A 24,405-nucleotide genomic window follows, 5' to 3' on the forward strand; every position below is an offset into this window, starting at 1 on the left:
AAAGAAGGCTTGTTTAGCCCCCTCACCTTGATTATTCGCAGATGACTGATGTTCAATAGGCGGTGTCCCTTGTGCAGGAGCAGCCGCTACACTTTCAACGTCATCCGCTAAGATTCTTTCTACACCGGGATCCATTTACTAATCAAAACATAAAATTTTAACCGTCAGAAGTCATCACACAGTTAAACATTAACATTCGGCATGTATAGCTAGACTCATACGTGCTATGGTAGTCCTAGAACCGACTAAACCATAGCTCTGATACCAATTAAATGTAACACCCCGAACCCGATACCGTCGCTGGAGTCGAACACGAGGTGTTAACAGACTTCAAACCACTTATTCGACATTTCCCAGACAAGCTGCCGATCTGCATACTAGTCGCTTTAAAAATCATATCTTGAGTTTCACAACTCGAAAATCAGTTTTGTGATTTTTCCCTGAAACTAGACTCATATGCCCATCTCCATAATTTTTTCTAGAATTTTCGGTCAGGCCAATTAGTACAGTTTATTAGTCAAAATCTCCCATGTTACAGGGATCGACTACACTGACCCTTGCGCATTACGAATTGGATATCTCCCTGCACAGAGCTTCAATACTGATGTCGTTTGTTTCTATAGAAACTAGACTCAGAGAGGAATCTTTACATATATGGCATGACTCCTAATTATCTCTGGTTAATTTATAATAAATCTCCAAATTCGGAACAGGGAATCCAGAAACCGTTCTGGCCATGTCTCACGAGAACCTGAATATCTCTTAACATACTGTCCATATGATCTTTTCGTTACTTCTATATGAAAATAGACTCATCGAGCTTCAAATACATAATTTATTCATCAATTAATTCCACTCCTACTATTTTTAGTGATTTTTCGATCTCACATCACTGCTGCTGCCAGCATCTGTTACGAAAGCAACTATGCCTATTTCGTGATTTCTCCTTGATCTAACTAGTAATTCATCATACATATCACCAATTATGATCATGACTAGCCATGCCAAAGGCTAATCATTGTCAAACTTCCCCCTACTACACTATTGCCATATCATGAATTTTAACACCAAAATAATCAACCATGACGTATGGCATAAAAAGGTCGAATTATCTAGATTTGCGACCTAACGTTATGAATCCAAACCCAACCGAACATTTATGCCATTTTTGCATGGCTAAAAGATTACATACCAAAGTTCAAACACAACATAATAGCCTATACATGCCGAAATGTTCTCCTAAGCCAACTAAGAAGAAAGTACCAAAACTTGCTATCCGGTGTGATGACTTCGATGATGGCCCGACCACGCAAAAAGAGACGAGTCCAAGAAACCTAGAATAGGTGACAAGGAAACACCGAGTGAGTTTATAACTCAGTAAGTCATAAGCAATGCACTACCGTCCATTAATAACATTATCACAACAGGAAATAAAATGGAACGAGGCTAGTTACTCCATCCATACCGAACCATGCCATGGTTCCTCAGACCTATCGGTTCAATCTCATACCAAATCATGCATTCACATTCCGTATACTCATCAATAGGATATTTGAGGCATTTTCATACATCATTTTATTTTCGTTACAATCATACAACTAAACGGCCTTTCACCTATTCCAGGATAAATCTTATGTACGTGACTTCAAGTATATTTGTCACATAGGTTCAAACTTACCAAGCTCAACTCCAAATATAGACATAGCACCTATTAGCCATGAACTCAAGGTACTTACCCGATCCGCTGTCCGTGATCGACTCAATAACGTCGCACACTTAGTGTCCATAAAGTTTCAAAAATATATAATAAGTCCGCACACTCAGTTCTATATAATCAGCTCGCACACTTAGTGCTATATAATCAAACTCGCACACTTAGTGCTACATAATCAAGCTCGCACACTTAGTGCTACATAGTCAAACTCGCACACTTAGTGCTACATAGTCAATTCGCACACTTAGTGCTGCACAATTTAAACCCGCACACTTAGCGCCAATCTCATGGTCATAAATGTTTATACCCGCACATTTAGTGTCGAGATCAACAACTCAATACATCTCACCTCTTTTCTTTTCATTCAACACTTTCATCATCACATACGTACATGCATATATATATATTTATTCATTCCATTCAGCATCATTACATAAACGTTATGACCATTTGAATTAATACCAACTATATGCTTAATGACTTACTTGGTGTTGGGTAAGACGGTTCCAATTCAGCTACTCGATGATCTTTTCTTTGCCTTTGCTTGATTCTCCTCCTTTAACTCCTTGAGCTTAATCAATAAATCAACTAGTTTAGCCATCTTGCTAAACATTCATAATTCAATTACACATGCATATGTATGTTTGTATATTCGGCAACCATCCTCACTAATTACCCATTTAGTCGATTATACACATAATTAAAGGTAACATCCCGAATGGGCATACTTGTGTATATATATACATATATATGTATATATATATATACTTCGGAATGGGCATCACAATTAGATTTAACACCACCTTCATACTCAATTAGATGGCCGAATGTATGTATACATGTACAATGTCAACTATAACATCATTTAAACACCTAATTTCATCTCATGAACACTTAATCGAATTTTCCTAATCTAGCATATTTTCACATCTATTTGTAACATCATGTAAATCCACATATAATTACATTTCTTAAGTTCCACATCTTAATGCCCATTATAGCCACTCCCATAGTCTAAATCTAGCAATCGGCAACACCCACTTTTCCACTATGTTAGTCGAATACTCATTCTCTTCCTAGTCCTAAATTCGGCACCTCCAACAAAATAGCTTAACAATTTCAACTTTCATGCTAACATAACAAGCAACTTAACACATCCATATAACTAGCATGCTAATAGCATCAAGGTATCAACTAAAATTTTTTTAAGCTCCTTAGCCGAATCCTAACTCTCCAACAACCCCAAATCCAACCATGGGATAGATAGAATTTAGACTCATCACCCAAAGGTTGTGTAAACTTCCAAAAATATCATTGAACATACCTTGATCTAAAGGACCACCTTGGCCGAATCTTGCTTCCTCTTCTTCCTCTAGTTACGACAATTGCAAAAGAAAGAAAACATGAACACTCCTTCTTCCCTCCTTATTAAGCATTCAAACTCCCTCATTTTCATGCCACAACATCAAACACTCCTCCTAGATACAAGCAATGGCCGAACTCTTTCCAAGTTTTTCTCCCCTTCTTTTTCTTGGTTTTTCGGCTAGGAGATGGCAAGTATGACACCCATTTTTTTTTGTTCACTTTCCTATTATTATCCCCATCATTTGTTAACCAAAAGAAAACATATTAAATTAGAATGAGTGGAGCATCATCACTCCTTGGCCGGCCACCATGTATTTTATGGGCAATTTGACATGCAAAGCCATGCTTCCTCACCCTATTATTAATTACTCCTTATAATTCATCTATCATCTTTTCTAACTTCGTCAACTAGGTCCTTTTTGAATTAATTCACAATCCTAAAGCTAATATTAAGCATTTAATTTCTCATATATTCACTGTCACACAAAAATTTATGCAATTAAAACACAAAAATAAATTTTTGGCTCGGTAATGTGGTCTCGAAACCACATTCCGACCAGGGTCTAATTTGGGTTGTCACAAGAACATTCTAACTTATCAACAACAACACCTAAGTGGAGTATAGAAACTCACCTTAAATCCTTTATCCTCACCAGCTTAACTTGTCCAAATGCAAGAGCCTCCTTCATCTTGGTAGCTAAGCACAACAACCAAATAAATCGGTTAAGCCGAAAGTATTCAAACTTTAAAAACCCGGAATTCAGTATCCTTCAGAAGTTTTCAGATATTTCAGAAATTCTTACTCCCCTTTCTCAAATCCACAAATAAAAAAAGATAAAAAGGTTTACCAGTCCCTCAGATTCTCTATTTCATGACCCCAAACCTCACGACCACACCTGTAACAGCCCGATTTTAGTTAAATCAGAACAGTAGTTTTGGAATCACAAATATGAGGTTGTAAAATTATTTTAATATTATTTTTTATGATTATCGCATGTGAATATGTAAGTGTGAAAGTTTTGTGTGCTAAATTTATCATTTAATAGCTCAATTTGAGAAAAAGGACTAAATCGCGTAAAATGCAAAAGTGGCATGCTATAAGTTAAAAGTATTTATTTACTATTGTTTGTAATTTATGAGGTGAATGTTAATATACATAAATGGCCATTAAATGAATGTTTTTAAATGGTTTTAATTAAGGTTAAAAAGGTAAATTGGTTAATAAGGTTAATATTAATAAAACAAAACAAAACAAAAAGAAGCCTTATTATCGTCTTTCACCACCAATTTTTGAAGAAGAAGAAGCTATTTTAAGTGTTTTAGGGTTCGGCTAGCATATAGCTTGATTAAGGTATGTTTTGAACTTGATTTTTAATGATTTCTATGTTTTTGTGATCGTTGCTTTGAGTACTAGCTAGCCCGTACCTTAATTTTTGAATTTTTTGGTGATTTTGAAAGTTTCCATTGAGATTTCATGTGTTCTTGGAATGTTTGATGATGAATTATTAAAGCTTGATTATAGATTTCTATGTTTTGTAAAGTGATTTTTAGTGAAAATGCTTAAATAGGATTAAATTGTGAGAAAAGTGTGAATTGAGGGGTTAAATTGTGAAATAAATGAAAAATATGGGCTACTAGGGACGTATAGAGAATTTGGCTAAGCATGAGTTTTATCAAATTTTGTGAATTTTGTGTATTTATAAAATAGGAACTAAATTGAATAAATGTGTAATTTTAGGGGCTAAAGTGCAAAAATGCCCAAATATGTGTTTGAGGATGAAATTGAATGTGTTGATGAATAAAAGGGTTAATTTTAAATGTATATAGATCAAGAACGAAAGAAATCGGATTTATATCTGGGAAAAACAAAAGTTATCGAATAGTCGACCCGTTCGTTTATTCCGATTAAGAGGTAAGTTCATATACAAATGAATGCTTTTAAATTGAATTATATGTGTTTACTTGCCATTGAATTGTTATAAGTGCTGAATAAGCACTTACGAGCAAGAATCAATAGAGTTTTGACATCCGAAAGTCTCGTACGAACCTTAGGAATAGTATAGGATACAGATGTCACGACATTAGGTTATCGAGATGTGATTACATGTAAGACCATGTCTGGGACATTGGCATTGTTAATCGATTTCGTGTAAGACTCTGTCTAGGACAGTGGCATCGATATGTGTTAAATGTAAGACCATATTCAGGATATGGCATTGTATGAACTTATGTGGTTTCCGAGCATCCTTAATGATTTCGAACAGTTCAACGGGAAAAGTCAAGTCGAGAAAGAATATGTGAATGAGCTAAGTGATTCAAGTATGCATGAAATTCATATGAGCCTTGAGAAGAGAAGATAATTGATGAATTGGTATGTGAGAAGTATAAATTGATTAATAGAAAGGTTTTTGATCTTGAATGTGTATTTAATTGTGCTTATTTATATCTTGCTTAATTGATGGTAATGATATTGATTCATAAAATGATTCATTTTTGTATGGCTTACTAAGCTTTTAAAGCTTACTTTTTGTGTTCTTTCCATGCTTTTATAGATCATCGAAGCTAGCCCAGACTTAAGGATTGTCGGGAAACATCATCGCACTTTTGATCATCTCATTGGTATTTTTAGAAGCTTTGAATATATGGTATATGGCATGTATAGGCTGGTATCATGTTAGTATATTTTGAGTTGTGATTTTAGCCATGTGATTTGGCTTGTAAATGTTAGTATATGGCCATTTAAGTTAACTTGAATTATATGCTTGATAAATGATATATGAGATGTATAATATGTTTTAAGTGTTGGCTTGTTTGGAATGGTTGTTCTTTTGATTGGTTATTAATTGTGGTAATAACGTTGGAAAGTTGGCATATTGTGGCTTGATTTTGATATGACCATATGGTATACTAAGTGACTTGAAATGGATGATAGGTTGATGAATTAATGTATTTGGAAATGATATAAAGTGTGATAATTATGGTACATTGTTTTGGTATGTTTTGAATATGGAATTGAGAGGTTGAATGGTTATGAATAGATGGCATTATAAGAGTATGATTTGGCATGATTTTGGTTGCTTAAAGATGTACTAAAATGGTATCATTTGGGTTGCTTTGTGTACTTGAGAGTAGGGTGGAAAATTGATTTTTCAAATGGCCTATTTTTTTCCACTCGGGCAAAGACACGGGCGTGTGTCTCAGTCGTGTGCGACACATGGTCATGTTACACGGACGTGTGTCCCCTGGGGTACCCTTCGAATTAAAATCAGTATACCTTATAGTTTTGACACGTCCTAGACACACAAACGTGTCTATTGGCTGTGTGTGGTACACGGGCTGGCACATGGGCTTGTGGTCGGCCGTGTGACCCAAGTCAGTAACCTTCTTAGATTTCACACGGCCTGGCACACAGATGTGTCCTTGGCCATGTGGTGCAAGTCAATATATATGCCCTGTTTTCACACGATCTGTAACACAGGCGTGTTTGGTAGCTGTGTGAGGCACACGGCCTATTCACACGGGTGTGTGACCTTTATATCTTTAAAAATTTTCTATGTTTTTCAAAGTTTGTGAATGTTATCGGTTTAGTCCCGAACCCCTTCTAAGCATGTTTTAAGGTCTAGTAGGACCTTATAAGGGGCAATGTGATTGATATGAATAGATTTTGGTTATCAATATATGAATGTATGTGAATTATGTGTGATTTCCTAACCTTGTTCCGATGTCAGATATGGGTTAGGGGTGTTACAACACCCCATACAGAGTTTTCCTCAACTTTCTATTCTTCAGAACAACCTAAAAAGATGGTGTAGAAGGAAAAAAATGGAAATTAAGAGAATTTTGCCATCAGAATAAACCTCCTCACTCATATATATAATCTTTCTTATGCATGGTCAACTACCCCAAATAACCATTCATCGACAATCATTTTTTCTCCCACTAAGGAACCAATAGGTTCTATCCTAATTAAACCAAAATTGAAAATCAAATAATTACTAATCAACTACAATACTTTCTAAGTTTTCCAATAGAGCCCGCTGACTTACTATTTTATTCAATGAACTCCCAAATCCTCCGATATTTTGAACTTATTGGAAATCGGATGTGGCAAAATTTTATTAAAAAATGTAAAGCATATGTGAAATTATATGAAACAAATCATGATTAAATATAGTGAAAATATTGCATATGGGAATGCTTCATTATGAAAATGATATTTGAATGCTACTTAGAGATGCATCGTATGACTCTATGTAGGCATAAGTTCCTTCATAAATGAGTGAACTTGTATGAATATATATATATGGATATGATTGTGATAAATGAAATTAAAATTTCTAATAAAAAATTTCCCTAGTAAACTTACGGAAGTAGTAAGGATATAGTTCTGATAAACCGTAATTTATACATGTTTTTATCCCATGCTTAGCACATTTATGGATGGTTTCTCCTTAGATTTGGTGAATTCGATGCTCCTAATTCTTTAATTTCATGTTTTATACTTGGTGAGCATAGGAGAGTAAAAAGAGCGAGAAACGGGCCGAAAACGGAGAAAATGGACCCACATCGGAAATCAATACGGCTTGGACTTCCTCACACAGGCGTGTCCTTTTGGCAAGATTGAAGCACGACTTACACGGGTAGACTACAATCCCGTGCCTATGCAACAGCCTTGACCACGGGCTGGAGTAATCGCACACGGGCGTGTCACACGGACGTGTCCCTGCCGATCCCAAGTATAACCCTATTCAGAAAACGCCAATTTTGAGGGATCTTAGGCATTCTAAAGCCTATTTAAACACTTAATGAGGCACTTAGGAGGGGGACGCGGAGTAGGAAGCAAGGAATTACTCAAGGAAAGTCGATTGATCCATCTTAGAAATCGGATTCATCATCAAGACTGAAGATCTCCCTTCAAGTTCCTTCAGGAGTTTTGGGTTTTCTTATGTTTTGTTATCTTTATGCTTTTGAGATGTTTTCTTTCATAAGTATGAACTAAACCCCCTAAATACCTAAGGGGAATGAAACCTAAGACGGATCTTGTTATTATCATCTAAATTGTATGATAAATATTTGACTTGTTCTTAATTATGTATTCTTAATCCTTGTTTTAATATTCCAGGATATTGATTCAAGTTAATGCTCTTATTCAGAGGAGGAATAGACGCTGTCTAAGAGTAAATTTGTCATAATTAAGCGGAGTTGATTGCACGCCTAGAGATAGGGTGATAAGATTTTGCTGGATTAGGGTGAAACCTAATAAGGGGATCCATAAATCGAGTTAATGCATTACTAGGGCATTAATTAGAAAGAGATTTCAATTAATCAACCTAGGGTTAGACGTTATTAGTCTCGAGAGAGATAATAATATAACTTAGGGATTTCTACGGATCAAGTCAAATGAATAAATCGTTTGATTCAGAGTCAAATAACAAGTGAAGTCTAGGTAGATTTTTCCTTAGGTATTGTCTTAATCAATCGAATTTTCTAAAAAGTATTTTCCCAAATTTTCTTTCTGTGCATTATTAGTTTAGTAATTAGTTTAGATAACCAAACCTCTTAATTTTTAGGCTAGTTAATAAAAAGAAAGTAATTACTAGTACTCTTGGTTCCTTTGGGTTCAACAATTCGATCTTGCTAAAGCCATACTATTGTTCGATAGGTACACTTGCCTTCATCGTGATAATAGTTAGTTTTAAGAACGATTAAATATAAATATTTAAAACCTGTCGCGAATATCACGTATCAAGTTTGCATGCCAATAGGGATATATATATGGAGTTCTACGTGTGAAGTTCTTATGCCTTCGAGCCTTGCACTTTGGTGGATCTTGGTGTGGTGTATTTCATGCTTTTATGAGCCTTTAGTGTGCTGGAGGAATGTTATATAATGCCTCCAGGTCAGCACCTTTTTGCTTTCTGGTGTGGTGGAGGATTCTAGCGTATCTAAGTCTTCTTCTACTAGTGTTTACTAAGAGTCAAATTTTGTAAAAAAGAATGATAAGGTAAAGTATAAGAAAGATGAACAAAAAATGAAACACGTACTGGATTCTAATGATCACATATTAAAAGAGAATAAAAGCATGATAAATGAAAATATTACATCAAACGTGAAACATGAAAAGAACTCTATGGGTTAAGAAATGACTTGTTGGAATGTCATTATAAGTACGAGTTGCTGTTGAAGAGTAAGGTCATATAAAAGTAAGAACATAAAAGATTGAATTTCATATACTAATCTAATTAAGAAAAAGACTTGGATTATGCTTATTACGATCTTGTTTACAATGTGAAAGAACCACTCACATACCTCAAAGTAAGCTGAGTACGTTCTTTGATTATTTACTGAGCATTTATGTTTAACATACCAATTATTGTTACATGTAAATTCAATTGCAGATTATGTGAAGCCTCATCCATTTTGGAAGTCTCCATCACCTTTATAGTGTTCAAGAGTATGTATTAACATTGGTTATTGTATCCTATTAGTATGACATGTACATAGGTTGAGTTTCATTCAATAACAAGTTTGCATGATTTGATTTTAAATCAATGAATGATTAGGTATAGTATATTTCTTTAGAATGTGTGTACATGTTTTTATGAATGGATATGAGTTTAAATGTCATTTAAATGTGTTTAAAAGGATTTGAAACCTATTGGTACAATACGATAATGTTTGAGGATGTTTTTGGAGTGTTTTTGCAACACTTAAAGGGTGACGTTGCGACCTCAACTTTGTTACATCATGACATTCCCCTGTGACACCGTGGCTTCATCCTTATCACATTGCGACTTTTCCCAAACAACAAGTGATGTTGCAATGTCAAATGCTCTACATCGCGATTTCATGCACTATTCTAGCATTTTGCCCCACTACACTATTTTGATTCATTTTAGCTTCCAATGGCTCATTTTTTACCCTAAACACCTTATATTCAAAATAGTTAATATATTTTGATTATATTCAAAATTTTGAATAATATTACTTTATATTCATTACATTTAATAAATATGCATTATGTAATGATTTAAAAAAACAAACACGTAGTATATATGCAATGTATGTAACATTAAAAACTATTATATATATATCAAGAGTTTAAAAAGAAATTAAACTGATAATAATATCTTTTATTAATCATTATATCACTAATTTGACATATGATAATATCTTTTACATTTCATTATATTACCAAATTGATATTAGAAAAAATAATTTGTTATTATTATATACTAATTATTATGTGATAATAACAAAAATAATATTAACTAGTGTTAAATTAATTAATTATGTCATATCTTTTAAAAATTGCATAATAAAATAACATTATAAAATGTGTTCATTCTTCACTTAACATGGAACAAAGGATTTCTGAAGTCGGAATTGGAGTGTGATAATGCTTTGTGGATTGAGATTATTCTTGTTGGTGATGATGTGGATAGCAGGTTGACGAATCTTCGACTGATACATGACATTCTTATTCGATTTTAGGAGGTTCATATCAGACATATTCCTCGGGTGCAAAATATAGTGGCAGATCTTTTGGCCAATATTGTAGATCCAAAGTTATTGAGATTGTAACACCCCTAACCCGTATCCGTCACTAGAATAGTGTTACGGAGTATTACCAGAGTTTTACAGTTCAATTATAATTAATTTATGTCATTTACTATTCATTTTCGAAAATCAATTACTATCAATCATAATGTCCCTTATACGGGTCCTCGAGGCCCAAAATACATATTAGAATCGAGTCGGGACTAAACCAGAATCACAGTAAATTTTTCGCAAAATCTCAAAATTTTTCTTAAGTGCAGGGGACACACACCCGTGTCCCTGGTTGTGTGGGCATTCGATGTGAGGCACACTAGAACAACAGAAATGTGCAAGTGTACACAATCGCAACAAATAATAAAGTGACAAGTAAATGTCGAGTTATCGTACCCAGAGGGACTGTGAAAAGAATTATTTATGAATGCAATTTAAAGCACTTTGGTGAAGAAAAATATTTTGTTTTGAAGAGGTGATTAAAAACCAGAAAGCAAAGTAAAATAAATAAAATAAAATAAAGTTCCAATGCATGATTTTAAAAGATGATTTTAATATATCATAATTGTGTTAAATCAATTACATTTCTTAACTTAGAATTATTAAACTCATGTTTATGTTTTCATGAATAAATTCACGGCAACTCAGTTTGTAACACCCCTTACCCATACTCGAGACCGGGACAAGGTACGGGGCATTACCGTACACAAACATGATATTTCTAGAAAATTACAGGCTATAAAATTTCGTTCCAAATTAAAACCAATCAAACACATTCATAGTATCCCTATTATGGGCCTACGAGACCCAAAACATGCATTAAGAATGATCCGGGACTAAACCGAGGGCTTAAGAAAATCTTAGGAAAATTCTTGGGTTTAAGCCTCACACGCCCGTGTGGAGCCAATGCACATGCCCGTGTGCTTGGGACACGCCCATGTCCCTTACCCATGTGGAATTAATTGAATTTATTTTCCATTTCAAACCTACAGGGGTTTTCACACGGCCGAACACATGCCCGTGTCCTTGGCCCATGTCCCTCATACGGCCTAGACATGCCCGTGTGGTCTCCCGTGTCCAAAAACTCGGACATTCTATTTATGATGTCATCATTCATTTTGAGGCACACACCCTTGTACTAGGTCGTGTCCTCCACACTGTTGAGACACACGGCCGCGTCTCTGCCCGTGTGTTTACTACCATGCAAACCAACCTAAAATTTTAGGTGCAGGGGACACACGGCCAGGCAACATGCCATGGGGGCTGACCGTGGGTCACACACGGCCTAGACACATGCCCGTGTGTCCCGTGTGGACCTTTTTAGGGTTATTTTTCAAGCCTTTGGTCACCCTCTAACATCTATACCCACTTAAAGATTTTAAGGGTATTTAACATGGCCTAATTATACTCATTGCACTTTAACCTCATCTTATCAGTTTAGTACATGCTAAATTATCTTTTTTGTATTAGGGATTACCATATCATCAAACACATTTAGACTTGGCTCATTTTATAACTCATTACCAATTATGACCTAGCCATCTCCAAGTGATTTGGTCACATTCCACATGTCCATTCATGATATACCATATTTAACCATCTAATGAACATTTAAACACCAACATGCACAATTAGTAGGTTACAACCTACATCAAAATGAGCCATGTCTTATGGCCATATACAAAATGAATAGGTATATCATTCAAGCCCTTACATTGGCTAACCAATGACACATATAACAAAATAACAAAAAAGCTATACATGCCATTGTAACAAAGTAAAAGTATTTACATACCAAAGCAAGATAAACTGATAGTGTTGACAATACTCCAATCGTCTTCCAATCTTTACGAGTCCATGAGCTCTGTAAAACAGGGAAAGGAAAGGGGGTAAGCATTAACATGCTTAGTAAGTTCAGATAACAGGAAAGTAAACTTACCGGTTATTTTGCATACAACCATAAAAGATATTCATGCCAAACATGCAAAGTACAAATTCCCTATCACATACACTTAATCATCATGTTAGTTCCCTTTCAAGCAATATTTCATTAATCTTGGTGAGTTCATCAATTCAAACATTTCCATTCTCGTGTCTTATTATAGTCCCGTTGAATTCCTCAGAAATCTCAATAGGTATCCCATTTACCGTCAAGTCATGCTAGTGACCATTTTAAATATACACTCCTGTGAACCTCACTCTTACGACGGGATTACCAATCCAAGTTAAATCCCTCATAATATAAATTCAAAGAGTATTGTCGAGATTACCATTTCAGGCTAAATCCCTTATAACGACAATTACTCTAAAACGTTCAGATCTGAAATGCCAATCCAAACTAATTTCAGTCCTTAATCATGTTACCTATTCGGGCTAAATCCACAATGCACATATATTCATTAGGGAGGTTTGATCGCTTAAGGAACACCCGTCCAGGCTGGATCCTTACTATACTGATTTCATCGGATTACCCGTCTAGGCTAAATCCCTTTCTGTAACACATGCAAGATCTCATGTCATGTAAACAAGAATTTACCCATCGAATCTCCCTTTTTCATTCAACTGGGACAATTGTCATCTTTTTCATTTTACACTACCACATTTCATGGATTGTCATGCAATCCATATCTAAATTAACATGCATTTTCAAGTATATTTAAACTTTACTTTGAGTTACACGAACTTACTTGGTACTTGTTTCGGTTTAGTATTTCGGTTATTCTAAAACCTTTCGTTTTCCACAGTCAACCTCTGGAATTGGTTCCTCGGGGTCTATATCAGTAAAACTAAATTATTAATACCTCATACTATTCATTTCAGACCTAAATTTTACCCTTGGGGAAAATAACCATTTTGCCCCCGACATTTCACATTTTTACAAATTAGTCCCTAGGCTCGTATAATGGAATGCATGAAATTCCTTGGTTACCCATGCCTGGCAAAATGTATCCTAAGCTCATACCAGCCCATATTTTTCTCTTTTTCACATTTCTACCACATATTTTATACTTTTTACAAAATGGTCCTTTAGGCCATTTCCATGAAAATCTACCTAGTAATAGTTGTTTACCATCATGTAAACGCTCATATTCCTTCATAAATCATTAAAGCACAAGCACCTTATACATGGGTGAATTTCCAAACATGAACCGTAGCTTGAGATATGGGTAGAAATGGGTAGAGCATGTTACAAGGATTTCAAAATTACAAAGAACTTTAAAAACGGGGCTAGGGAGCACTTATTATTGAGCTTGAAATGTTGAAAACCCTAGCTTATGGAGTTCTAGGAATTTCGGCAGCTATGGGGAAGAAGATGGCTGATTTTGGCTTTCTTTTTCCCTTTTTATTAAGTTTATTACCAAATGACCAAAATCCCCTTCCTTACGAAACTTCCAAATTTTTCTATGCATGCCCATCTTTGTCCAAAAAGTTAGAAATTGAGAAAATTTCTATTTAAGACCTTCTAATTTATAATTCAAAGAAATTTCATGTAAATTTCTTCTAGAACCCAAGTTTTGCAATTTATTCAATTTGGTCCCTAATTTCCAATTGGACACCTTATACTTAGAATTTCTTCATGAAACCTTAAAACATGCTTATTTTCATATCCTAGACCTCGTAATGATCATGAAATAATTATTTTAACGTCAGATTTGTGGTCACAAAACCACTATCTGACTAGGCCCTATTTTATGGTGTTACACGATTATTTGCTAACTTATGAACATACTTACCTACCAAAATCTATTTATCTCTTGACTATATCTCTATGTCAATTCAACCAACTAAACAAATTTTAATAAGCAAATGTGTTTATGCACATACATACTTATGAAATTAAAATAATCTCTTGTACATATATCTATGTCAATTCAAGCAATTTATTCAATTTCATAAGCACAAAAAAGACTACATAAGGTAACAATGTATTTCTAACTTGAAATAGTTTAATCACAATAATCTTGCAAGTTATGCAAGGCAAATGTATCGTTAGATACCATTGCTAATTTAACCCTCAGCTACCTTAAGTGATTAAACATGCACTGATTAAGTATTGTGTCAGTTAATTACAATTTCAATCCGTTTAAATAATTCATTCATTAGTTACCTTACAATTGTAATGCAAGAATAACTTAGTCATGGTTTTACTTAATCAAACATCTTACCGAGGCCTATAACAACATAAACAAAATTTTAATAAATTAAGTAGATGAAATGCAATCAACCTAACACGAATTTAACTGCAATCATTAAGTTTAACTTATGCCTTCATATGTTGAACATAGCAATTTCTATCCACTAATGTAGGTAGCATAGAAACTTGAATCAATAGGTCTTTAACAAGGTTGTAATGTGGCTAGGCTATGGGTAGGTAAAAGATAAATTTAGGCTAAAAATCCCTAGGCTCAGCTTCAATTGGACCTTCGGAATATTTACATTCAATACACCAACTTACTTTGTTTTCACATGCTCTTTTGCACTTCTATTTTCTTTCAAGTACACATGTTTTTTTACGAGCATTTTGTTGTATGTACTACAATTTTTTAAGCATTTGATATTTCTTTTCAACTCCCCCAAACTTATTTTCAAAGAATGTCCTGAATAGTACTGAGTCTAGTGTTTGAGATAATTTAAAGATAATTAAAAGAGAAGTGATGGCTAAATATTGTGAGGGTTCAAATAAAATTAGGCCATATAGTCTCGAAGTTGGGTTTCAAGAGATAAAATTTCATCAAGGTTGGCTTGAAAGGCTCAAACAGTTCAAACAAAAGTTGTCTAAATCATTTTCAACATTCCATGTTTCCTAGGATTTCACCTCAAGAAACTACTAAGTCAATTCTAGAGACTTAAACTTTCATGCATGCCTAACTTTCCTAAGGAACTAAAAATTTTATGGTACGATTTGCATGTTTTATTAAAAATACATTTATGTCATTATTAAGCTAACATAACAATTTATTGAAATAATCGAACTTTATTTATACTAAATTTTAGCATACTCAACAAAATTTCAAATTATTGAACAAAATATAACCTAATCATAACTGAAAGAAAAATTTATTCTGACTGGGAATAATTTCAATTTTTCGGTCCCCCTACTTAAGATGAACAATGTCCTCATTGTTAAAAGTGAATAGATATTATACACCAGGTAAGATTCTAGAAAAGAGAAGGTGAGTCAATTTGACTACTTAAGTACCAAGCTCTCTCTAAATCCAATCCTAAACATGTATATATCTATTGCCACACTTTATACTTTACGACTTGTTCATTTTTATTAATGATTTCCACCTCTTGTTTTATTATGCAAAAATAAAAATTCCTAATTAAACTAAACCCTAAAATAACCTAAGAACAGAATAAAATAAAGTCAAGATCTCCCATTTTTATTTATTTACAGATCCTTCCTAATTCGATTCATCTTTTGCTCCACCTCTTTATTTTTGGATAAATCGCTTCGCTCCTTCTTCGATAGTGGACTCCATGGTTCAAATATGAAATCTGGAAACTTAGGCAAAAAAATAAATGGGTCATTGTATATTTTTGTAAGAGCGCTTCTCATTGAGTCATCCCTTATTTTTGAATATCTCCAGTAAGCTTGTTGTTGCCACTGCATATGTTACATTATGTCCATCAACTTTAACAGCTCATCTTGAAGATCTGGGTGAGGCGATTGAGTTCTGAACATTGACGTTATGACATCAGGTTCGACTTCTAGTTCCATTGGTTCTGCCTTATCAGGGATTTCATCTAATTGCATCAGTTCAATCTCTATGGGATCTTGCTCTTCTTCTTCGAGATCCTCACTTTCTTTAATTCATTGCTGTAGAACAGAGTCTCCAGCTATTTGGTAGAGGTTCCGATCTTTTTTTGTGCCCTGGCTATAGCTTGTCTTCTTTACGTTTGCAAGAATTTTAGCTTTCAAGCACAAAATTGTTATCATAAAGGGAAAGTAAGTTGGGTCAGAACGTCTAACGGCATAATTCTACATTTCTCTCATGATGATTTTTCCCACATCAATGGTTTTTCCAGTTAAAATCAAGTATAATAAGACCATTCGCTCTAATGAAATTGTAGTCCCATGTGAAATAGGTATAAGGCTTAATCGAATGAAATAGAACCATATCTTCGCGAGTGGTGTCAAATATTCTCTTCGACAAGTGTGAATTCCTGGTTTTGACACAGTCCATTTAGAACCTAGAACTGTAAGTTCCTCGAGAATTTCTTGCAGATTTTCAGGCTCAATATTACTCATCAAGGAAGAATATTCATCATTTTCAAAATCAGGTAGTTTAAAGAATTCACTAATAGGGTTTGAGGTTATTGGTACCTTGATTCTGTGAATAGAAACTTCCATCAACTCGCTTGAGATTAAATTCGCATAAAATTCTTGAACTAACTCCTCATCCACACTAGGTCTTTTCTTACAAAACAACTCCCGATTAAGAGCTTCAGCAACCTGACGAATGCGCGCCATGAACTTAATATAATTGCTTTCTTTCAGTGTAAAGCCTTTCTTTGGATGCATCTGTTGATTCTTGAAAATACTTTTGTATCTTGCTTTGGTTTCTTCACAATGGAATTTATTTTGTGATTCGTCAATTTGGGTAGAGGCACGAGTTCTCTTGCGAGGCATGATTAACCTGAACATAATATGGAAATAATTATTCTCTTAAAAATTTAATTAGTATAAACTATTAATAATTCAATAATTTGAAATTTTAAATAATTAAATAAAATTAAAATTTTGGAGAAAATTTTGTCTTACCACCTTTTTTTATAGAAATTAAGAAATCCTAAAAAAAATAATTATAAATCAAAAGAGGTCAATTTAGGATAGGTTGCAGGGTTATCGGCTAGGAAAGTTGGTGCGAGTAGCAAAGCTGGTGTGCCGCACGGATGTTGGGACACTGCTAGGCGTGCGGGTAGATGTGCGTAGGAGCAGTGAGGCCTAGCGTGGGTAGCTATCCGGGCTGCAAGCAGCAATGGCGACTGGGCAGTAGCGTGGGCACGAGAGAGCTGGAGCTAGAAGCAGCACGAGGAGCACGAAGCAGGACGTGCAGCACGCGATGGGAGCAGATGCGTGCGGGGTAAGCTGCTGGCCAAATGGCTGCCGGGCGGTGTTGTGGCTAGGGAGTTGGGGGCTTGCAACCTTACGTGATTCGGTATTTGGTAGGGATGGAGTTTGAGTGAAATAATGGAGAAGGTTGGTGGAATTTATAAGGAAAAGGAGTAGGAGTTTAATTAGAATTCTTAGAAAAATTTAATAAATTAAAAAATTCTAAGTTCTAATTCTACACAGAGTTAACAACAATTAATAATTATTATAATGCATATTAAATTATTATTTTCAATTAATTCATTAAAATAAAAATTTATTAAATAAAATATGATTACTTTAAAACTAATCCTAATTCTATATAAAGTTTATAATAATTAATATATATTATAATGGATATAATAATATATTACTTATTATCATCTTTTTTATTAAAAAAACATTTATTCCAAATGCCTTTTGAAAATATTTACAAAAAGGGGCATCTAATTTTTAATATTTACAAAAAGAGCAACCAAATTTTGAAAATAATTCAATTAAGTACCTAGACTTAAAGGAAATTTGAAATTGAGTTGCAATTTAAAACTTGGATCAAAATTGACCCTTTTATTTAAAAAACTACAAATTTATTTTGCCATTTAGGGAATAATTTCTCGGAAAGATTGGAACGGTCACAAACGGTCCCCCTTAAGTTCCAATTTTCTCGACAGAATTTATTTAAACATACTAATCCCGAAAATATACCCTAAATCATTTTAAAAAAAAGAAAAAAACAAAAAATAATCATCTAATAAAATGAACGAGATTTGATCCCGTTCAATTTTATCTCCCCAGTAATGTTTTAAGCGCTAAGCATTAACTCGAAAATTACCTCTCTTACTTCAAAGTTCGACAACTCCATATGGATAAACTCGGTAAATTGTAAATGGGCTGGACCAACGTGATTTTAACTTACCTGGAAAGAATCTTAATTTGGAATTGAATAACAAGACTTGCTGACCTGCTTCAAATTCTCGAGCTCGAATGTGCTTGTCATGCCATTTCTTAAGTCTTTCCTTGACTAATTTAACATTTTCGTATGAGAACAATCGGAATTCTTCTAATCGTTGAGCTGTAGCATCCGTTTCTCTTTAGCAAGCTTAATATCCAAGTTGAGTTGTTGAAGAGCCCAATAAGCGTTGTGCTCTAACTTCAAGGGCAGATGACAATATTTCCCAAAGATCAACCTATAGGGTGACATCCCTAAAGGTGTCTTGTATGCTGTCCCGTAGGCCCATAAAGCATCATCCAGTCTTTTAGACAATCTCGTCGACTTGAGCAAACTACCTTCTCAAGTATGCCCTTGTTTCTTTATTTGCTAGTTTAGCTTGCTCATTTGTCTGCGGGTGGTAAGATGTGGCAACCTTGTGCTTCACACCATGTTTGTCAAGTAACCATTTCAACCACTTGTTCACAAAATGGGACCCTTCATCACTGATGATGGCTATTGGGGTTCCAAACCTTGTGAACGCATGCTTTTGTAAAAACTTCATCACAACCTTAGCATCGTTTGTCGGAGATGCCTCATCCTCAACCCACTTAGACACATATCTAGTGCTACCAACATGTACTTGTGACCAAAAGCTGGAGGGAAAGGATCGAGAAAGTCAATACCCCAAACATTGAATAATTCTACCTCAATGACGTTTGTTCGAGGCATCTCATTTCTGTTGGTGACATTTCCAACCCTTTGACATCGATCACAACTCTTCACATAAGCATATGCGTCTTTGAATAGTATTGGCCAAGAGAGTCTAGCTTGCAATACCTTGGCCGTAGTACGTATGCCTCCAAAGTGTCCCCCACTTGGATCTGAGTGGCAATGGTATAGAATCTTATGTACTTCATCTTCTGCCACGTATCTCCTGATCATTTGATCTGCACACTTTTTAAACAAATATGGTTCTTCTCAGAAATAGTACTTCACATCGTGAAGAAACTTTTTCTTTTGAGATATGTCTAATCAATCGACACCAAACCACAAGCTAAATAGTTAGCAATATCAGCAAACCAAGAGGTATTATGGACATGATTACCTTCAATATGTGTTCATCTGGTAATGTCTCCTGAAATGGTATAAAAGGAGAATTCCCTTCTTACGGCTCCAATCTGGACAAGTGGTCTGCTACTTGGTTTTCTACTCATTTTCGATCTTAAATTTCTAGATTGAACTCTTGAAGTAGAAGTACCCATTAGATGAGTCTCGGTTTAATGTCTTTCTTGGCAAGAAAGTACTTAATTATTGAGTGCGCCATATAGATAGTCACTTTGGTACCTACAAGATAAGATCGAAACTTGTCAAAAGCAAACACAATAGTGAGTAACTCTTTCTTTGTTACCGTGTAATTTAGTTGAGCTCCTGTTAGAGTCCGACTTGCGTAGTAGATGGGATGAAAAACTTTGTTCCTTCGCTAGCCCATGACAGCTCCTATTGTGAAGACACTTGCGTCACACATCAATTCAAATGGCGAATCCCAGTCTGGTGTGATGATTATGGGTGCCGAAACTAACTGACTCTTCAAATCGTTGAAAGCTCTAAAGCGCTTCTCATCAAATTTTAATGTCATGTCCTTCTCCGAAAAATTGCATAAGGGTTTAGCAATTTTGGATAAGTCATTGATAAATCTTCAATAGAAATCGGCGTGGCCCAAAAAGCTCCAAACACCCTTTACAATTATTGGATGTGGGATTTTCTCAATAGCGTCTACTTTTTCTTTATTTACCTCAATTCCATGTCTCGTTATCCAATGCCCTAGAAGAATACCTTCTCGTACCATGAAATGACACTTTTTTCCAGTTGAGTACAAGGTTTGTTTCTTCGCATCACCTTAGTACCTTGGATAGATTGGCTAGGCAATCATCATATGTATCTCCAAATATTGAAAAATCATCCATAAAGACTTCCAAGTATTTATCAACCATATCAGTAAAAATAGACATCATACATCTTTGAAATGTAGCAGGTGCATTACATAAACCAATTGGCATGTGTCTAAATGCAAATGTACCGTATGGGCAAGTGAATGTTGTCTTGTGTTGATCTTCTGGTGCTACTATAATCTGGTTATACCTCGAGTATCCATCAAGAAAATAGTAATAGTGTCACCCCGCGAGTCTATCCAGCATCTAGTCCAAAAAGGGCAAAGGAAAGTGATCTTTCCTAGTCGCCTTGTTCAACTTCCGGTAATCGATGCAAATTCTTCATCCTGCAACTGTTCTAGTCGATATCAACTCGTTATTCTCATTTTCAACGACTGTAATACCTCCTTTCTTTGGTACGCACTGGACCGGACTTACCCATGAACTGTCTGAGATGTGGTAAATTATACCCATATTTAACCACTTGATGATTTCCTTTTTCTCCACGTCCTTCATGATGGGGTTCAATCTTCACTGTCCATCAATCGTCCCTTTTTCACCATCTTCCAGGATAATCTTGTACATGCATACAGATGGACTAATGCCGCAAATATCAGATATGGTCCATCCGATAGCCTTCTTGAATTGTTTCAATACTAGGATGAGTTTCTCTTCTTGCTTAATAGTTAATTCTGCTAAAACAATCACAGGCAGAGTAGAAGTGTTATCTAAATAAACATATTTTAAATATGAAGGAAGTACTTTGAGTTCTAATTTAGGTGGCTCCTCGATTGATGCTTTTGATTGGGCATAATCCCTATTCTCTAACTCCAAAGATTCTAAACAGGATTGCGGATTAAATCCCCTTTGATTTGCTTCTAGCAAAGCTAAGTATTCATCCTCCTCTTCATCATTTGGAGGGTCTAATGTCAAAATATGTTCCAATGGGTCCCCAACATAGTTGAGTTCCTTTTCCATGATTAAATCCTCTAAATCGGACACTGCAGAACAATCATCAATTGTGTTAGAAAATCGCATAGAGTTAAAAACATTAAATGTTACCTGATCATCCTGAACACGCATAGTAAGCTCGTCCTTCTGCACATCAATAAGGATCCTTCTAGTTGCTAGGAAAGGCCTTTTGAGGATTATTGACACTTCTTTGTCTGCTTCAAAGTCCAGAACCACAAAGTCAACAGGAAAAATAAATTTGTCTACATGTACCAATACGTCCTCAATTTTTCCTTCTAGATATGCTAAAGATCGATCTGTTAATTGAAGTGTAACCGTAGTATGTCTAATGTCACCTATTCCCAACTTCCTAAATATTGACATAGGCATCAAGTTTATACTCGCACCCAAGTGACATAATGCCTTACCACAATATGTTGCTCTAATGTTGCAAGGTATGGTAAAACATCCAGGATCCTTCAACTTTAGGGGTAGTTTGTCTTGAAGATATGCACTGCATTCCTTCGTCAAGGCTACCATCTCAAATTCTTCAAGTCTTTATTTTTTTGACAGGATATCCTTCATGAATTTGGCATAGTTTGGCATTTTTTCTAGTGTTTCAACCAGCGAGATGTTGATATAAAGTTGCTTGAGTACATCTAGGAACTTATTGAATTGAATTTCCTGCTTCTGCTTCTGAATTCTTTGAGGGTAGGGTGGTGGTAGCTTCTTTACTAGAACTGGTTGATTTGTCTTTTGTGGCAATTCTACATCTAACGAAATTGTTAGTTGATCAGAATTAATTAGTTTTGAAGTTACCTTGTCGGATTTTACAGATTCTGATTCTAGTGAAATTGAAATTTCAACACTCAGTTGAACTTCCTCTAAGTCTTGAGCATCAACTGGCTCCTTTTCAACTTCGATAGTGTTGGGTTCTAATGTCTTTCTGCTCCTCAATGTCAATGCTTTACAATGCTCCTTCCCCGAATTCCTCGGATTCTCCGTATCACTAAGTAAAGTACCTTGTGGTCAGTTCCTGAGTTCAGTTGCAAGTTGGCCTACTTGATTCTCCAAATTCCTTAAAATGGCATCATTTTTTTCCATGTAAGCCTTCAATAGATTCTCTAAGCTATTGGACGGTTCAACTTGGTTTGGTTTCTAAACTTTTTAGGGAAAACCAGGTGGCTAGGTCGGTTTAGGTTGGGCGTAAGTGTTACTGGTTCCCGCTCCTTGGTTACTCTAGGAAAAATTCGGGTGGTTTCTACACGACGGGTTATAGAAATTGGATTATAGTCCTTGTCTTCCTCGATTTTGGTTCTAGTTACCCATGTAATACACAGATTCTAGGTTCAACGGACATTCTTCGAACAAATGTCCTTCTTCACAATAGACACAGTCTACATTTTCAACTTGATTCGGTGGCTGAGCTGCAAAATTATTAAACCCATTAGCTGTAAAATTTTTAAACATTGATGATATTGATGATAATTGAGATGCGAGTGAAGTGAGAGCATCCACTTCATGTATTCCCGTGACTCATCTTCCTAAAGCTGCTCGATTGGTTGGCCATTGACAATTGTTGCTAGCAATCCTCTTAATGATTTCATAAGCCTCATTATAAGACTTAGAAAGGAGAGCACCATTAACAGAAGCATCCACTACCATCATCATGTGTGCATTGAGACCATTATAAAATGTCTCAAGTTGGATTCAATGTGGGATTCCATGATGAGGGCACTTCCATAATAATTCTTTGTACCTTTCCCATGCCTCATACAAGGACTCAACATCCATTTATTGGAAAGTAGTGATCGCGTTCCTAAACTTAGCATTCTTGCTGGGTGGGAAATACTTCATGAGGAATCTTTCTGCTAACTCTTACCATGTGGTAATTGAATTTGGTGGCAATGAGTTCAACTAGGCTTGAGCTCTGTCCCTTAACGAATATAGGAATAGCTTCAATCGTAATGCATCTTCGGGTACTCCGGCTAACTTGAAAGAATCACTCACCTCCATAAATAGTCTTAAGTGAAGATGAGGATCTTCGGTAGGTATTCCACAGAATTGGCCCACTATTTGAAGCAACTGGACCATGACTGGCTTTAGCTCAAACTGTTGTGCCTTGATTTTGGGTCTCCAAATACCCGGATTAAGATCATGAAACATTGGCACAGCATACTGTCTTAAATCTCAATCCCTATCATCAGCAATAAGGATAGGATTTTGAGCAGGGTCTGCTCCATTTCCTTGATTCAAAATTTCAAGGCTCATCTCTTCAGTCCTTCTCTGACTTGCTTGTCTTTTTCGCTGTCGAAAAGTTCTTTCTATCTCAGGGTCTACAGGGAGTAAATCGATAATTTGGTCAATACTCATAAACACCTGAAATAATCACAGAAAAATTAATTTAGTTAAAATTGAACAGAAAAATAAACCTAAATGCAAAACTAACAAATTCACAAATAATGACTTTTTAAAATAGTCCCCGGCAACGGTGCCAAAAACTTGGAACGATGGAAATGTGCAAGTGTCAAGTTATCATACCCACAAGGACTGTGGAAAGAATTATTTATAAATGCAATTTAAAACACTTTGGTGAAGAAAAATATTTTATTTTGAAGAGGTGATTAAAAACTAGAAAACAAAGTAAAATAAATAAAATAAAATAAAGTTCCAATGCACGATTTCAAAAGATGATTTTAATCAAGATGACATAATTGTGTTAGATCAATTACATTTCTTAACTTAGAATAATTAAACTCATTTTTATTTTGTTACGAATAAATTCACGGCAACTCGATTATTTGCTAACTTATGAACATAATTACCTACCAAAATCCATTTATCTCTTGACTATATCTCTATGTCA

At 35.2% G+C, this 24,405-nt stretch overlaps 1 non-coding gene across 1 annotated transcript; it reads left to right on the plus strand.

The window, feature by feature from the left end:
• Window positions 1-23,259: 23,259 nt before the first annotated feature.
• LOC121208914 (small nucleolar RNA R71) lies at window positions 23,260-23,366 on the plus strand. The gene has a single exon (XR_005904035.1). It is a non-coding gene; the product is annotated as a small nucleolar RNA R71 (small nucleolar RNA).
• The last annotated feature ends 1,039 nt before the right edge of the window (window positions 23,367-24,405 follow it).

Source organism: Gossypium hirsutum, chromosome A10, assembly GCF_007990345.1.
Source record: "Gossypium hirsutum isolate 1008001.06 chromosome A10, Gossypium_hirsutum_v2.1, whole genome shotgun sequence".
Classification (NCBI taxonomy): Eukaryota; Viridiplantae; Streptophyta; class Magnoliopsida; order Malvales; family Malvaceae; genus Gossypium; species Gossypium hirsutum.